The sequence below is a fragment of the Staurois parvus genome, unplaced genomic scaffold (genome assembly GCF_062004578.1).
Source record: "Staurois parvus isolate SC_StPar_1 unplaced genomic scaffold, SC_StPar_1.0 ptg001493l, whole genome shotgun sequence".
Classification (NCBI taxonomy): domain Eukaryota; kingdom Metazoa; phylum Chordata; class Amphibia; order Anura; family Ranidae; genus Staurois; species Staurois parvus.
Window position 1 is genome coordinate 61,580 of NW_028319289.1, and position 17,668 is coordinate 79,247.

Genomic DNA, 17,668 nt, shown 5'->3' on the forward strand with positions numbered 1-17,668 from the left:
TAATTTGGCCAGGTTTTGAGCCTCTCTGTTGGTCTGTTATTATAAAGACTTCAGGTTGATTTGTATTTTTATATAAAAGTTTTTTTTCCCAACGATATCCCCAGTTCCCATTCACATGGAATCTGTATACAGCATTGTTCAATTAAAAAAAATGCAGTTCCAAAGCCACCCATTTACAAATACCACAAATGCATAACAGTTCATAAGGAAAAAACTATTACTGCAAACTTGAGAAAGTACTTTAATAGTTTTAATTTTACATTTTAGATCTAAAAAGGAACACATGCAGCAAGTGAATATTAAGAATTCTGCTGGAACCAACTGTTTAAATTATATGTACAGAGAGGATTACTATCAAAACTAGTAACCTTCAGTGAGGCTATTTACAGAATTTACAAAAAAAGAAAAAAAGGACAAAGTGTATCAGTACAACAAAGGCAACATGAAACTTAGCATACTGTGGTATTCTGAGACTTGTATCGAATAAAGCTTTCAGAAGCAAAAAGCTACCAAAAATACTCTTTCCAGTCCACAAGAAAACATGTCACCAAAGTAAATTTACAATATTAGGTACATAAGCAGAATACCAAGGTGAACATTTAAAAATAGCATTGTACACTACAATTTCATAAAACTGAAGGGAAGAAACAAATTAACATACTGCCCACAAGTTTCACCTTTGAACCTTGAAAACTTCAGGTGACATCTGGCTGGTTGCTTTGGGCATGCAAATGAATATCTTTTCTTTCACGTCCAGATAATCCTCTCCCAAAGGGTGACCAATCACAGAGCTACCAGGGATATAGAAATATCAGCATTCTGTCCTGGAACTGCTCTATACAATAAAGACTTGTTTTAAATAACACTTTCATTCTTTGTCTTAAACCTACAATAATGAATCAATCTGTTTAAACATCTAGTTGAAGCAGTGTATAGAGTGGTACAACTCAAAGAGGAACAAAACATGATGGATCTCTTACAAATGTAGGCAGTCTTTGTATTAAAAATGCTTCATCAGAAGGAAGTAAAAGCGTCCTGATAAATGGCAATTTCACAGGACACGTGGAGCTGAACTAAACCGAGCTGTCGTGAGGTGGTGAACTCCATCGTGACTGCAGATGCCGAAGAATGCTGTTCGATATCGTCCCAAGTTTTCCTGCATTTCAAAAAGCTGTCTTCCAGAATATTTTCCAAGTTCCTCTGTAGTCACCAACAAAGAAAGTGTACTAATCTGTGCAGCAAGGTCTAGGGTGGCTGCAGATTCCACAGGTGCTGTGGCAGATGCTTCAGGCAGGTCTGTAAAGCAAGCAAGGATTAGTTATGGTGAAGTAACTGAAAAAAAAAACTAATGAAATATGCCAATACTCTAGGGGTCACCATACATGTTACAATCTGACTGCAATACATCAAAACATAATAGGAGAACCTTCCTAAACTTTCCAGTCAGTTTGTATTCAATCAAGCCCTTGCATTACATAATTGGTAGATCCAAAAGAAGACTACAATAAGATATTGGCAGAAAGTCAGTGCAAAAAATGCCCATCAGTAGTTTGATTTGCAGAGACACCCAATGTGGTTGTTCCAAGGATAGGCAGGAGTCGTCTGCTTTAGTAGAACATCCAATTACTTTATTTCACCAAATACATTTTTTTATTATTATTATGAACTACCACATCGGACACCTCAGCCAATCGAACTACCGAGAGCCTTTTATGTGCTGGCTCTTCCTATCAATGCGTTCACCCACCTGAGAACCCCCACAGAACGGGAATGCCCGAGGCATAGACCGTGTCCACACTGTGCACTAGGAATGCTGCATGTCCCCCATCCCCCTTGCTGGGTGACCAGTCAACAGCTGCAAGTCCATTTTGACCTTTTTCTTTTTATTGTGGAACCGTTTTACCCTTGTTTCTGAATTTAGTACACGATAAGGGCTCTCCTACCTCCCTCTCTTTTGCAGTGGAAACGAAAGACCCCTGGTGAGCTCCTCAGGATATTTCAGTCTACAATGTTCCACCAAACCCCAGACCCTACAATAAGATTGTAATGTGTGTGGAAAGCTTTACAACTATCGGTGGTCACCTTTTTAGAGTCTCAATTGTAATATACAGTAGTATCAATGGTACTTGCACAGCACTGCCATACATTACGTGCCTAAACTGGAAAATACAGGAATGGAAAGAGCTTGGGAGGAATGGTGGAACTAAAATCACAGCAATCTGCTGCAATGTTGCAGGCTCAGAATTCATGGAATTACGCAGCCTGGATCAGACAGAATTAAACTGAGAACAGAATAGATAAAATGGCCTATAACCTGGACTGCTTTTTTTTTTATTTTAATTGAGGCAATCTTTAAATTCAATTTTAAAAAGCAAGAAAAATTAGCAGATTAATAATTTAAAGCCCCATAGCTTTAAATACAGCTCACGGGTCTTAAAAAACAGCTTAATCATTAAGGGTAGGTTCCACAACTTCGCAGTTCTGCGTGTCACGTTTGCAAGGGCACAGCTGCGTTTCCTGCAATCTTTTTTAAAAACATGGACGCACAGAAATCACATGGTGCTTTGACACCACTTTCCTTAAAGCAACACACTTTTTGTGCGGCTGCGGGAACGTGTGCGATTTACACACACAGTCCTATGGAAATCTATGGAAAGAACTAAAGATCAGAGTTCACAGAAGAGGCCCACAGAACCTTCAAGATTAGAAGACCGTTTGTGTGGAAGAATGGGCCAAAAATCACACCTGAGCAATGCAATGCGACTAGTTTCTCCATATAGGAAGCATCTTGAAGCAGTTATTACCAACAAGGATTTTGGATGAAGTATTTTTTTTTTTTTGTATGCACGGATTATTACTGGCATGTGGTGAAAACGCAGTTATTTACCTGTTAACTGTATTTCCAGGAATCTTCTAGGACAGCTTCACTTGAGAGATAGGGCTCCTCCCAGGAAACACCCGCTCCACCTTTTCCCCTTTATAAGTATCCTCTCTCCCAGTGGGCCCTCAGAATATGACCGAAGGCCTAGGAGAAAGCATAAAATAAAAACGGTAATAGAGACAACCCATCACAGGTTCATAACATACCTAGACATCAGTACATAATCACACAGCAATCGGGAGGGAGTTTTGCTGTCCTAGAAGATTCCTGGAAATACAGTTAACGGGTAAATAACTGTGTTTTCCCGTGTCATCTTCTAGGACAGCTTCACTTAAAAGGAGTTGAATAGAAATACATACATTAGGGTGGGCCCCTTTCTTGTAGGACCTTCCTGCCGAACGCCTGGTCCTTGCTGCCAATCAGATCCAATCTGTAGTGCTTAGCAAAGGTGGCGAAACTGGACCACGTTGCGGCTCTGCAGATCTGTCCGGGGGAGGCCCCCGCCTTTTCCGCCCAGGAGGCCGCAGTGGCCCTTGTCGAGTGTGCTTTTAGGCCGGCCGGCCGGCGGTGACAGGGCCGCAGTTCTATAACCTTCTGATATTGCCTCCCTTATCCACCTTGCGATGGTGCCTTTGGAGGCACTGTCCCCCTTCTTTGGACCCTGGAATAGGATGAAAAGACGGGACGAACGTCTCCATGCATCTGTGCGGAGGATGATTCTGTCCAACAGGACCGTGCAGTATGGTTCGATCACTGATAGAGCCTGCAATTCGCTGACTCTGCGGGCGGAAACTAATGCTATAAGGAGGGTAGTTTTCAGAGTTAGAAATCTGAGGGAACATTCCTCCAGTGGTTCGAAAGGCCCTTGCTGAAAGCTCTTCAGGACCGTGCCCAGGTCCCATGTGGGGTACTTTGATGTGGACGGGGCTCGGCGCCTGGAGACAGCCCTCAGGAACCTGATTATCAACGGGTCTGCCGCCAACCTCAACTCCAGAAAGCTTGACAAAGCCGCTACCTGCACTTTAAGGGTATTAGCGGCCAGGTTCTTATCCGCCCTGGCTTGGAGGAATTCAAGCACTGTATGCAAGATGGGAGCCCCGAGTTCCTCGTTCCTGTCCTTCCAGGTGGAAAATGTCTTCCAGACTTTATCATATATGGCGTTTGTTGATTTCTTCCTTCCGTCCAAGATGGTGGCGACCCTCTTTCAGACAGTCCCTTCTCCACTAGCCTGTCCCGTTCAGAAGCCACGCTGCTAGGGACAGCCTTTCTGGGTGAGGATGTAGCACTCCCCCTTGGGCAAGTAAATCGTGTGAAGGTGTATCATCCATGGGTCTGTTAAGCTTAGTTCCCTCAGTCGGGAGAACCATGATCTTTTGGACCAAAATGGTGCAATCAGGATGACTGTGGCTTGAGATGACTGGATCTTCTGTACCACCTTTGGTAATAATCTGAACGGAGGAAAGGCATAGAGGAGGTTTCCTTCCCAATGCTGGGCTAGCGCGTCTATCCCTGCACTCCTGGGGTCCTTCTGCAGGCAGAAGTATCTCTCCAGCTTCACATTTTGGCTGTTGGCGAAGAGATCCGTAGAGGGGGTGCCCCATCTGGTGCATATTTGATTGAATGCTGGACAGCTGAGGCACCATTCTGTCTGGGTGACCTCTTCCGACTCAACTGGTCCACCAACTGGTTCAGATTCCCTTTTAGATGCACCGCAGTGATGGACTCTAGGTTCCTCTCTGCCCAGGTCAGGAGGGTTCCTGCCAATTCCATCAGCCTCGGGGACCTCGTGCCCCCCTGCCTGTTCAAGTATGCTACTGCCGTTGTGTTGTTGGATAGAATCTGGACTTCTCTCCCCTCTATCCTCTCCTGAAAAGCCGTAAGCGCTTTGAAGATTGCCGACAGCTCCTTGTAGTTCGATGATTTCCTTGAATTTTCTGCATCCCATCTGCCCTGGGCTAGGCAGTCTCCCATATGAGCACCCCACCTGGTCATGCTTGCATCCATGGTGATCCTCACTGAGCCGGCTTGCTTCCATTTCCTTCACGCCTCCAAGGTGTGGATGTTCCCCCACCACCTTAGTGATTCCCTCACCTTGTGCGTGAGCCAGATCCTGGAATTCAGACCTGCTTGGCTGCCATCCCAGTGGGAGAGGGTGTGATTCTGTAGTACCCTGGAGTGGAGCTGTGCCCATTGCACCCCTGGCATTGCGGCTGTCATGCTCCCGACTAGCTTCATTGTGGTCCTTACTGTGCAGGTCGACATCCTCCGGAAGGCTCTTGTGTCTTGCTGCAGTTTGAGAGCTTTTTCCGTTGTCAGGTATGAGCAAACATTTGCGGAGTCCAGGACGTACCCCAAGTACGTGATCCTCCTGGAGGGTACTAGCTGTGATTTTTCCTCATTCATCAACCACCCCAAGCTCTCTAGAAAAGATATTGTGCGTTTGACCTGGGACCTCAGGCCTCTTTCTGTATCTGAAAATAGAAGCAGGTCGTCCAAGTAGGGGATGATATTTATTCCTTCCAGCCTCAAGACTCTTAGGGGTTCCGCCAGGATCTTGGTAAATATCCTTGGAGCTGATGACAGGCCAAAGGGGAGTGCATTGAACTAAAACAGAATCGTTCTTTTTGCGCCTTCCAGTGCAAACCTCAGGAACTTCCTCGATTCCTCCCTTATCGGGACGTGCAGATATGCATCTTTCAAATCTATTGAGGCCATGAATGCTCCTGGCGACAAGAGTTCTTTTACCGTGTATAAGGTCTCCATGCAGAACTTCTTGGGTCTCACAAACTTGTTTACCTTCTTCAGATTTAGTATCATCCTGTAGGTACTGGACGACTTCTTCCTTAGGAAGAAATGGGAGTAGAACCCACTTCCCTTCTCTTCCTCCTCCAGCTGGCAAATCACATTCTGCCTGAGCATCCCTTCCAGGAGGTCCACCAATGCATCTGCCTTCTCCCTGTCCCTTGGCAGGGGTGTTGCAAAGAATCTTTGAGGGGGGGGGGCCTTAAAAACTCTATTTTGTAACCTCTGCGAATGGCCTCTAAAATGTAAGTGTTCTGGGTGATCTTCAGCCATTGTGTGTGGAAGTGCCCCAGCCTTCCTCCCACCTGGCTTCTCCAGTCACTTGGGCTGGGTCTTGGGTCTATTCTGGTTGGGGTTGAAGAGGAAACCTCCCCTGCCCCTTGACTCGTTCCTGCCCCTCCTTGCGCCCCAGCCTATGCGCTGGCTTTGAAATCATCGTGTACTGCCTGTTGAGAGGAAACCCCTTTCGTCCTACTTGTCTGCTGGGGACTGGAAAGCTCTTTTTTTTTTTATAGGCCGACTTTTCCAGGACCGAAGTTAGTTCCGGCCCGAAGAGGAGTTTTCCCTCGAAGGGCAGACCGCAGAGTTTGGACTTAGAGGCAAGGTCCCCCTGCCAAGACTTTAGCCAGATATCTCTTCTCGCAGAATTTATGAGCACCGTTGATCTAGCTAAGAATCTGATAGTTTCTGTTGATGCGTCTGCAATAAAAGCCACCGCTTTTTACAGTACCGACAGCGACTTCAGGATTTCCTCCGCCGGGGTGCCTTGTTCCAGGTGCGAGCGGAGCTGCCCCAACCATACATCCAAAGTTCTGGAGACACACGTCGTCGCAACTGCTGGCTTGAAATTCACCGCGGACGCTTCCCATGTTCACCTCAGGAATGTATCCGCTTTCCGGTCCATTGGGTCATTCAGGGACCCGCTGTCCTCGAAGGACAGGTCCGTCGCTTTCGAGATTCTAGAAAGGGTGGCATCTGGCTTTGGGCAGATTTCCCACACGAAAGCGTCTTCTTCCTTGAACCGGAATCGCCTCTTAAGGTTCTTGGGAAAGAAAGCCTTTTTCTCCGGCTCTTCCCATTCCCTCCTGATAGTGGACCATAGGGCAGAGTGCACTGGGAATGTGGGGCTGCTCTTTGTAGCCCTGCGTACAGCTGGTCATGGAGAGAGAGGTCCTGCTGTTCCTCCTCCAGATCCAGAGTCTCGTAGATCACTTTCAGAAGGCCCTCCGTGTCTTCTGCCTGAAAAAAGAATCTTTGTGCTTTTGGGTCATGATCCTCGACCTCGCCTTCCTCCGAGTCTGAAGTACTCGACAGTTCGGCTCCTCTTGTGACAGTTACCTGGTCCTGCTTCCTCTTTTTCCCCCCCTGGGCATTGCCTGAAGTGCCCGGTTGGGGATCGTCCTGGGCTGGTCCCTGCTTCTGCTCCCTAAAGCTCTGAAAAATCTTGGACATCTCTTGCATCATGTTCTGTAAGAAATCCTTAAAGAGGGACCCAGACTCCTTTTTGATAAGCTTATCTATGTAGTCTTGGCAGAGTTGCTTCCGCCAGGAACTCGCCAGCCTCTTTCTGCAGGTGGCGCATTTCTTTTTCAGCTCGCAAGGAGCTTCTCTTTCCGCTCTATCCTCCTCCTGTGGGCCCATCTGGGGACAAGGAGACATAGGTATTCATCAACCGCGGAGGCCTCCCCCCAGGGATTGGCCCCCCCCATGCACTCCCCCAACATCCTAAAAAGTCAGCAGTGGGGGGTGGGGGATGAGTGGCAGCCAAAGGAGGCCCTTACCTTGCCGCAGGCCTCCCCCTGGGAAATGTAGTTTCTTACTTCAATTATAGGGCTTATTTGCAAGGTGAAGCACTAGATAACATTAAGGCAGCACAAATGCTGGTCAGACATTTAGATGTCTATTTTCCAATGATTGCTGATGCATGCATGTTACCCTACGCCTGTTAAGACCTTAAAATGTACTATGAATGCAGTTAGCCAGAAATTAAACCTATGACTACCAATCTCATGTACGATCCCCATTCTTGCAGGAGAGATTTTCCGCAAAAATGTATGGGTGTCAACTGTAGGTGAATTCAAATCTAACTGCAGATTTCAGTGAACTTAAGTCATTTGGACCAAGCTGGCATAAACAAATTTACTTCACTTAACAGATGAAGTGGATGTGAGCGCTGTATAAACAGGTATGTCGTCTCAGCCACATACAGCACTGTGTTCCAGCAGCTGTCAAATTGGATTGAGTGCTGCTCAGACATTCACAGGCGGTTGGGTGCCCTCACAGTCTCCACCTCAGCCTGAGGAACCTTTGTATTCATTCATAGTCCCATAGCCTGAACACAGCAACGCATATGTAGCTGATGCTACATACAGTTTATAGAGGTGCTGCATCTGTTAATGATGTAAACAGTACATTTGGACTAGCTTGGTCCAAACTATTCAAAGTTCACTAAAACCCGGAGATCAGCTTTAATCGCTCATCCCCAATAATCACACATTTTATGTTAAGATAAATCATACACAAAAGGTAAGACTTTTATCCTTCTCACCTTAAAAACTTCAAAGAGACGAGAGAACTGCTTTCCAACCAAGACATTGAAAACTTTCCCATCTTCTCCACTAAGACGGCTACAAAGGAGGACAAATGTCAAATTATTACACACAAACTGATATACATTACCCTAAATATTTTATTGTGGAATATAATGTTCTACTTGAAGGAATATTCACCACTAAATAGTTCTAAAGATCAGAATGGAAGATTATACACCATGGGGTTGTTTTAGCTGAATTTGCTTGCCAAAGAGGTAAAGCACTCTGGCAGCTGTCCGCTCTAGTGTGAATTCAGCCTGAAAGGGTTTTGTTATATCTGCTTGATAAGTGCAAAAATACCTGTTGATCTTGTTAGAAATCTCGTGAGCTGATAACTTACTGTGCACTCTGCTAACTATTATCTCTAAGGTGTACAGAAGCACTCCCCTCCGGTATGTACAATAAGAGAAGGACAGCATTCTGTAGTCCTGTCTTGTTTCTGCTGATACAAAAGGAAGAGTAGGCATTGTCATCCTACGGCAGTTTTGTTACTGGAGAATCATCAGGGGAAAAAATAAAGGAAGAAAACTAGTGCAGCCACCACATCTAAGGACTAGAAAGCTGCAATATATTCATTTTTTTGTGGCTTAGATGCACTTTAAGAATAGGCTGTTCAACTAGAAAAGTTGGTATTGAGTGAAAACAGCTCCCCTTGTTCACTAACATTTATTGGCTAGGTATTCCTTAGTAAATCAATTCCTGCATCCACCGCAATATTCTGCACTGCAACAATCTGGAATGTTTCTAGCTCCAAAATGCAATTGTACTCACTTTGCAATTGCAAGATAAGCATCTGTCTGTTCTGTATGTGAGGTAGATCAGTGTATCAGTGGGAGGAATAGTGCCCCATCATTGGTGTCAGTGGGAGGAATAGTGCCCATCATTGGTGTCAGTGGGAGGAATAGTGCCCCATCATTGGTGTCAGCGGGAGGAATAGTGCCCCATCATTGTTAGTGGGCGGAGCTCTAAAAAGAAGAGGTGGGGCCTGAAGAGGAAGGGGTGGAGTTTGCAGATGAGTTGGTGGGACAACTTTAGTTGCGGGGGTGCCCGATTTTAGTCTTACCTAGGGCAGCACAGAACAAAAATGCACCACTAACTGCACCACCATGTCACTGTCCTCTTCCCATTTCAGTGCCCACCCTAATGTCACTGTCCTCCCCATGTCACTTCCCCCTCTCATGTCACTGTCCTCCCCATGTCATGCCCCCCCCCAATGTCACTGTCCTCCCCATGTCACTTCCCCGTCTCATGTCACTGTCCTCCCCATGTCATGCCCCCCCCAATGTCACTGTCCTCCCCATGTCACTTCCCCCTCTCATGTCACTGTCCTCCCCAGTGTCACTGTCCTCCCCATGTCATGCCCCCCCAATGTCACTGTCCTCCCCATGTCACTTCCCCCTCTCATGTCACTGTCCTCCCCATGTCAGGCCACCCCATCCTCACCCCACATGTCAATGTCCTACCTTTGTCACACCCCCATCCTCCCCACACGTCACTGTCCTCCCCATGTCATTACCCCCCCCCATGTCAATGGCCCCCACATGTAACTGCCCCACCAACACATGTTATGGCCCCCCCATGTCACTGATCCCCCCACATGTGACTGTACTCCCCATGTCACAACCCACGTCACTGTCCTCCCCATGTCATTACTCCCCCCCCATATCACTGGCCCCCACATGTAACTGCCCCACTAACACATGTTATGGCCCCCCTATGTCACTTCCCCGTCTCATGTCACTGTCCTCCCCATGTCAGGCCACCCCATCCTCACCCCACATGTCAATGTCCTACACATGTCACACCCCCATCCTCCCCACACGTCATTGTCCTCCCCATGTCATTACCCCCCCATGTGACTGGCCCCCACATGTAACTGCCCCACCAACACATGTTATGGCCCCCCCATGTCACTGATCCCCCGACATGTGACTGTACACCCCATGTCATGCCCCCCCCTCCATGTCACTGTCCTCCCCATGTCACTTCCCTACACCTGTAGCAGCAAGATCAGTCCCCCGTGAAGATCTGCCCCCCTTGTCATCCCCCCCCCCCAAGATCAGTCCCCCGTGAAGATGTGCCCCCCTTGTCATTATCCCCCAGCAAGATCAGTCCCCCGTGAAGATCTTGCCCCCTTCTCATCCCCCCCCCCAAGATTAGTCCCCCGTGAAGATCTGCCCCCCTTGTCATTTCCACCCAGCAAGATCAGTCCCCCGTGAAGATATGCCCCCCTTGTCATTATCCCCCAGCAAGATCAGTCCCCCGTGAAGATCTGCCCCCCTTGTCATTATCCCCCAGCAAGATTAGTCCCCCGTGAAGATCTGCCCCCCTTGTCATTACCACCCAGCAAGATCAGTCCCCCGTGAAGATATGCCCCCCTTGTCATTACCCCCCAGCAAGCTCCGTCCCCCATGAAGATCTGCCCCCCTTGTCATCCCCCCCCCCAAGATCAGTCCCCCGTGAAGATCTGCTCCCCAGCAAGATCAGTCCCCCGTGAAGATCTGCCCCCCTTGTCATCCCCCCCCCCCAAGATCAGTCCCCCGTGAAGATCTGCCCCCCTTGTCATTCCCCTCCCCAAGATCAGTCCCCCGTGAAGATCTTCCCCCCCTTGTCATTATCCCCCAGCAAGATCAGTCCCCCGTGAAGATCTGCCCCCCCTTGTCATTATCCCCCAGCAAGATCAGTCCCCCATGAAGATCTGCACCCCTTGTCATTACCCCCCCCAAGATCAGTACCCGTGATCTGCCCCTTTTGTCATTACCCCCCCCAAGATCAGTACCCCGTGAAGATCTGCCCCTCTTGTCATTACCCCTCCCCCCCCCCAAGATCGGTACCCCATGAAGATCTGCCCCCCTTGTCATTACCCCCCCCCACCCCAGGATAAGTACCCCATGAAGATCTGCCCCCCATTGACGCAAGCAACCTCTCCCCCCCCCCCCAAGCAGCAACCTCACGTGCAGATCTGCCCCCCCCCCCCCTTGACGCAAACACACACACACCCCCCTCAGTCCCCCGTGAACATCTGCCTCGATGCAAATCCCCACCCCCATGTGACTGGCCCCCGCGTGTAACTGCACCACCGAAACATGTTATGGCCCCCCCATGTCACTGATCCCCCACATGTGAGTGTACTCGCCATGTCACAACCCCCCGCAGCTTGGCGACATGTTGCGGTAGGATCGTCAGCGGCAGTGTTCTGAGGGATGTGATTCAGCGGTTAGTGTAATTGCAATCCAGCATAAAAGGGGTTAACAGTGTAACAGAGCGAGATCGCCGATCGTCTGCTTATGCCTGAAACTTGCACATGCTCAGTTGTGTGAAGGGGGGCAGATCTTCACGGGGGACAGATCTTGCTGCAACACCGGAACATGACGGCGACCAGGAACGTAAGGGGCCCTTCATGACTGATCAGACCCTGAAATTCCGGGGTAGAGGGATATCCCCGCCCCCTGCCTGCTGATAGGACAACAAAGGAGCAGCTGGATACTGATTGGTCATCTGCTTTGTCCTCCCCTCAAGGCTGCACATCTGTATAGAGCAGAGCTGTGATTGGTTACCAGCGATACAGCTCCACCCCTAAAATGAATTATCTCAGCACTGCCCCTCCCTGTCCCAACCCTTGCCCCTCCCTGCTCCTCTGCAGAGTGATTGGAGTGCGTCTGACACGTGGTGTGGAGCAGGGGCGGACTGACATCTCATGGGGCCCCCGGGCAATAGGGGATTATGGGGCCCCTGTGTCCTTGCCCAAACTCAAAAAAGCCTATGAAAAAGGTACCAGAGGCATCTCATGGGGTCCCCTACTGACCCCGGGCCCTCAGGCAGTGCCCGAGTTTCCAAATGGTCAGTCCGCCCCTGGTGTGGAGGTGATATGTTGCCTCTTCATCACCTGATTTACAGTAAACCCATGATTGGCGTGCAATGCACACGACTGTGACACGGTAGTATGGCACTTAGAGGTTTAACCTCTTCCCGTCTGGTCCATGTTGATAAACAGCCGGAAGGGAGAGCATTGCCTGTGTGCACTCCCTGGCAGCACGCAGCACCGCGATCAGTGCCATAGCGGAACACTGATCGCTGTACGGGACTTCTGTGTGATTGGCCAATCAGTGATCACATGAACAGTAGTAAAGATGTCACTTCTGACATCATTGCTTACTACTAGTGAAATCCGTGAAAGATCACAGAGATCACATGGTACAGGGCTATTCACAACAGCTTTGTACCATGTGACAAGCTGCGACCAATCACATCTCTCACAGTATTTCTCATTGGCTGCAAGAACGCAGCCAGAGAGGAGAAATGATTGCTTTTACACCCATATAGGTTATAAAAGCAATCAGTGTAAAAAAAGAAAAAAAAAATCTTTCATAAATCTCGGCCCAAAATGTATTCGGCTCTTTTTAGAAAAAAAACCAAATTAGTTTATAACCAAAAATTATAATTTAAAAAAAGTTTTACATTTTTAGTTTATTTGTTTATATTATTATTTATGTTTTTTTTCCCATACTGTCACGATACTGTGCGATCTTTGTGTGACAGTATGTAAAAAAAAAAAACAATAATATAAAAAAAAATTAAAAATGTAAAACATTTTTTTTTAAATTATAATTTTTGGTTATAAACTAATTTGTTTATTTTTTTTCTAAAAAGATAGCTGAATACAATTTGGCCGAGATTTATGAAGAAAGATTATTTATTTGCAACATTTTATCAGAAAAATACGTTTGTTCAAGATTTTTGGACTTTTTCATTTATATAGCAAAAAAAAATAAAATAAAAATGCCAGTGGTGAATAAATACCACCAAAATAAAGTTTTATCTGTCTCAAAAAAATTCTAAAAATGTCATATGGGTACAGTGTTGCATGACCGCGCAATTGTCATTCAAAGTGTGATAGCGCTGAAAGCTGAACATTGGCCTGGACAGGAAGGGGGTGAAAGTGCCCGGACCTGAAGTGGTTAAATCAGGTGTGAGGGGGTGACAGTGCACCCGGTGATCTCTGACCTCTCCCATGTTGTTCTGGTAGATCTCCCCCTCTATCAGGTTGCCTCCCCCTGGTATAGAAGTACTATGTGATCTGGCTGCAGTGAGTTTCTACAAGTATTTCATGCATTACTTTTGGGGCGATTTTAACCAATTCAAAATGCAAGGGCTGGAATCTCACTTCACAGAGCTGCATGTGAATCGCAGAGAACCGCACAGAGCATTCCAGGGAGGGCATGGTGAACCGGCACAGAGGACATACCATTGTTATATTCTGGGCTTTGATTGTATGACTCCCCAATATATGATCATGTGATCTGTGAGTGATTTGTCTGTGATGTGTGTGTGAACTGTGATCTGTGTGTGATCTGTGAGTGATCTGTCTGTGATCTGTGTGTGAACTGTGAGTGATCTGTGTGTGAACTGTGAGTGATTTGTCTGTGATCTGTCTGTGATCTGTGAGTGATCTGTCTGTGATCTGTTTGTGATCTGCGTGTGATCTGTCTGTGATCTGTGAGTGATCTGTCTGTGATCTGTGAGTGATCTGTCTGTGATCTGTTTGTGATCTGCGTGTGATCTGTGTGTGAACTGTGAGTGATCTGTGAGTGATCAGTGAGTGTTTTGTCTGTGATCTGTGAGTGATCTGTTTGTGATCTGCATGTGATCTGTGTGTGAACTATGAGTAGTCTGTCTGTAAACTGTGAGTGGTCTGTCTGTGATCTGCAAGTGATCTGTCTGTGATCTGTGTGTGAACTGTGAGTGATCTGTGTGGGATGTCTGTGATCTGTGTGTGAACTATGAGTGATCTGTGTGGGATGTCTGTGATCTGTGTGTGATTTGTCTGTGATCTGTGTGTGAACTATGAGTGATCTGTGTGGGATGTCTGTGATCTGTGTGTGAACTATGAGTGATCTGTGTGGGATGTCTGTGATCTGTGTGTGATTTGTCTGTGATCTGTGTGGGATGTCTGTGATCTGTGTGTGATTTGTCTGTGATCTGTGAGTGATCTGTGTGGGATGTCTGTGATCTGTGTGTGATCTGTGTGGGATGTCTGTGATCTGTGTGGGATGTCTGTGATCTGTGAGTGATCTGTGTGTGATCTGTGTGGGATGTCTGTGATCTGTGTGGGATGTCTGTGATCTGTGTGTGATCCGTGAGTGATGTGTGTGGGATGTCTGTGATCTGTGAGTGATCTGTGTGTGATCTGTGTGGGATGTCTGTGATCTGTGAGTGATCTGTGTGGGATCTGTGTGGGATGTCTGTGATCTGTGTGGGATGTCTGTGATCTGTGTGGGATGTCTGTGATCTGTGTGTGATCTGTGTGTGATCTGTGTGGGATGTCTGTGATCTGTGAGTGATCTGTGTGGGATGTCTGTGATCTGTGTGTGATCTGTGAGTGCTCTGTGAGTGATGTGTTTGGGATGTCTGTGATCTGTGAGTGATCTGTGTGGGATGTCTGTGATCTGTGTGTGATCCGTAAGTGCTCTGTGAGTGATGTGTGTGGAATGTCTGTGATCTGTGAGTGATCTGTGTGGGATGTCTGTGATCTGTAAATTATGTCTGTGATCTGTGTGTGATCCTTTTGTGATCTCTGTGTGATCTGCCTGTGATCTGTGAGTGAGCTTTGTGTGATCTGTGAGTGAGCTTTGTGTGATCTGTGAGTAATTTGTCTGTGATCTGTGTGTGATCTGAGATTGATCTGTGAGTGATCTGTGAATGATCTGTGAGTAATCTATGTGTGATCTGTGAGTGATCTATGTGTGATCTGTGATCTCTGATTTGTGAGTGATCTGTAATCTGTGAGTGATCATGTGATCTCCTTTATAGAGCTGAACATAAACCTCTTCCAACACACTTCATCTTTTCCTAGGAGTTCTGTTGCCACCTCAATGCCGGACACTTTCGCCCCTTCCTGCACAGGCCAATTTTCAGCTGCCAGCACTCTTGGAATGACAATTACTCCGTCATGCAACACGATAACCATATTAAAATTTTAGCATTTTTTCAGAGCTTTCTTTTGTTGGTATTTAATCAACACTGGGGTTTTCTTTTTGCTAAATAAAGAAAAAAAGACCAAAAATTTTGATTACAAAATGTGTGTTTCTGTTATCACATTTTGCAAATCTCTCTTCATAAATTTAGGCGAAAATGTTTTCTGCTACATCTTTGGTAAAAAGAACCCCAATCCGTGTATATTAATTGGTTTGTGTGAAAGTTATAGAGTCCACAAATGATGGGATATATCAATCAATCCTGATGTACTGACGGCCGATCTCATTTCTTGAGTCCCCAAAACACTAGGACTAGACATGTGCAGAAGGAATACATTTGTTTTGTTTCAATTTGTTATTTAAATCATTTTGTTTAGTTAAATTTGTTTATTTCATTGTTGGAATTCATTTTGTTTCATTTATTCATATTTATTCTATTCAAAATTCAAATGTCAGAAGACAGTTATATGCTTTCTATTTTTTCTATTCTATTCTACTCAATTGTTTATTCTATTCTTTTCTATGCTATTCTAATCTATTCTATCCAAATTCGAATTTATTCTATTTAAACTTCAAATTTCAGAAAACAGTTACATTCTTTCTATTATTTTCCATTCTATTTTATTGGTTCTTCTATTCTTTTCTATTCTATTCTAATCTATTCTGTCCGAATTTGAATTTTATCTATTCGAAATTAAAATTTCAGAAGACAATTATATTCTTTCTATTTTATTCTATTGTTTTGGCTATTCAATTCCATTCTTTTCTATTCTATTCTTTTAGTTTATCTTCTATTTTTTTTCTATTCTTTTCTGTTCTATTTTATTATTTTCTATTCTATTCTGTTCTGTGTTACTCTATTCTTTTGTATTCTATTATATTCCCTTCTTTTATTTTCTATTCTATTTCTATTCTTGTTTTCAAATCCTATTCAAACTGCAGGTGTAATTTCATTTTGTTATTTCGGATTCATTTAGATTCATTACTATTGTTATTTGGAAATTCAGATACATCCGAATCTCCAAATAACAAAAAATTCATACGAATTTTGATTCAGAACGAAACAAACCACACATATCTAGACAGGATAGCACAAATACCCCCCACATTTCTCCTTTTTGGAAAGTAGACAGTCCAAGGTGTTTAGTAAGAGACATGGCGAGTTTTTTGAAGATGACAGATGATTGTACTACTCTGGGGAGGTGATCAGGATTTTTTTTAACACACTTATGATTGCTTATAGCAGTGATAATCACTGTTATAAGCAACCATGTATTATTAATTGATTCCATTCATCCAGTATGTACTGTTGTGCAGCTGTGATTGGCCACAGCTATCACATGGTACAGATGAACTGTGACTGTTGCTCTCTGTACCATGTAATCAACATGATCAATCAGAGAGATCAACTTAATAGTACCCACTGAATGACATCCTTTCATTGTGTACAATTGCCATGTGATCTGCTGTGATTGGTCACTGCAATCACATGGTACCAGAAGCAGTCTGGTACACTGATTTGGTATTCGCTGTGTAGGGTGCATACAGCAGGTGACAGATTGAGGCGCAATCCTGGTAGGTTGTCCTACGACGTCTACCCAGGAAGGCAGTGCTCCCGTTCAGCTGTTCGGCTGTCATTCCATTATAGGCCGGGTGGGAAGCAGTTAAATCTGACCTCCGGCCTCCCCTTCTGTCTCGCACAGTTGTACCGGCTCCTCTCCGGGACTGAAATGACTTACTCTGATTTCACTGCACACTGTGAGCTTCTCACAATGTGCATTACAAGCTGCAGCAAACGTCAGATAGAACCTGTCTCATTTCCTGACTGGAGGACATCCAGCATCATCTAGCTCTTCCCTCCCCAGTTTGATTGTCCCTGGCCCACCCCTTTCATTTTTGGATTTCAATTTTGTCAATCATGGAGGCTCAGCATCACATGTTGGCGTTACCTAGGAAGGTCTGCATGCAAATACAGCCTGCCTAGGAATGTCCACTCCTCCAGACTGACACCCACCCATTAAGGCATTATTATATTTGTATAACTCCTCTCAAGACCCAGCCCACTGCTTGCATCAGGACTGAGTGCTCTTAAGACGAATACTGTGGAAGAGTGCTGTAATGTTTTCAGGAAGCTATGTACTGCTGGTCCCTTCAATCAGCCATGATCTGCCTGCATTGCATAGAGAAGCACAGAGACCCAGTGATGACATCACACAGTCTATTACAAGGTATGTAAGGACAATGTGAAGGATTTATTTAATAATAAAAGTCATTATGTTGATGAGGAGGGGGGGGGAACCAGTAAAGGCAAAATATAGGCAAAATAAACTTCATCTGTCATTAAAATCGATTTCTGGACGGTTATAGGTGGATGACACTTCTGTTCTTATATAAAGGATTTCCTAATGACCGTCCACAGA

The 17,668-nt window shown here is 45.7% G+C and overlaps 1 long non-coding RNA gene across 1 annotated transcript; it reads right to left on the bottom strand.

The window, feature by feature from the left end:
- Window positions 1–221: 221 nt before the first annotated feature.
- LOC149435514 (uncharacterized) lies at window positions 222–8,316 on the bottom strand. Its single transcript, XR_016308462.1, has 2 exons — window positions 8,232–8,316; window positions 222–1,296 (listed from the first exon to the last, which is right to left on the bottom strand). It is a non-coding gene; the product is annotated as an uncharacterized LOC149435514 (long non-coding RNA).
- Window positions 8,317–17,668: the final 9,352 nt, after the last annotated feature.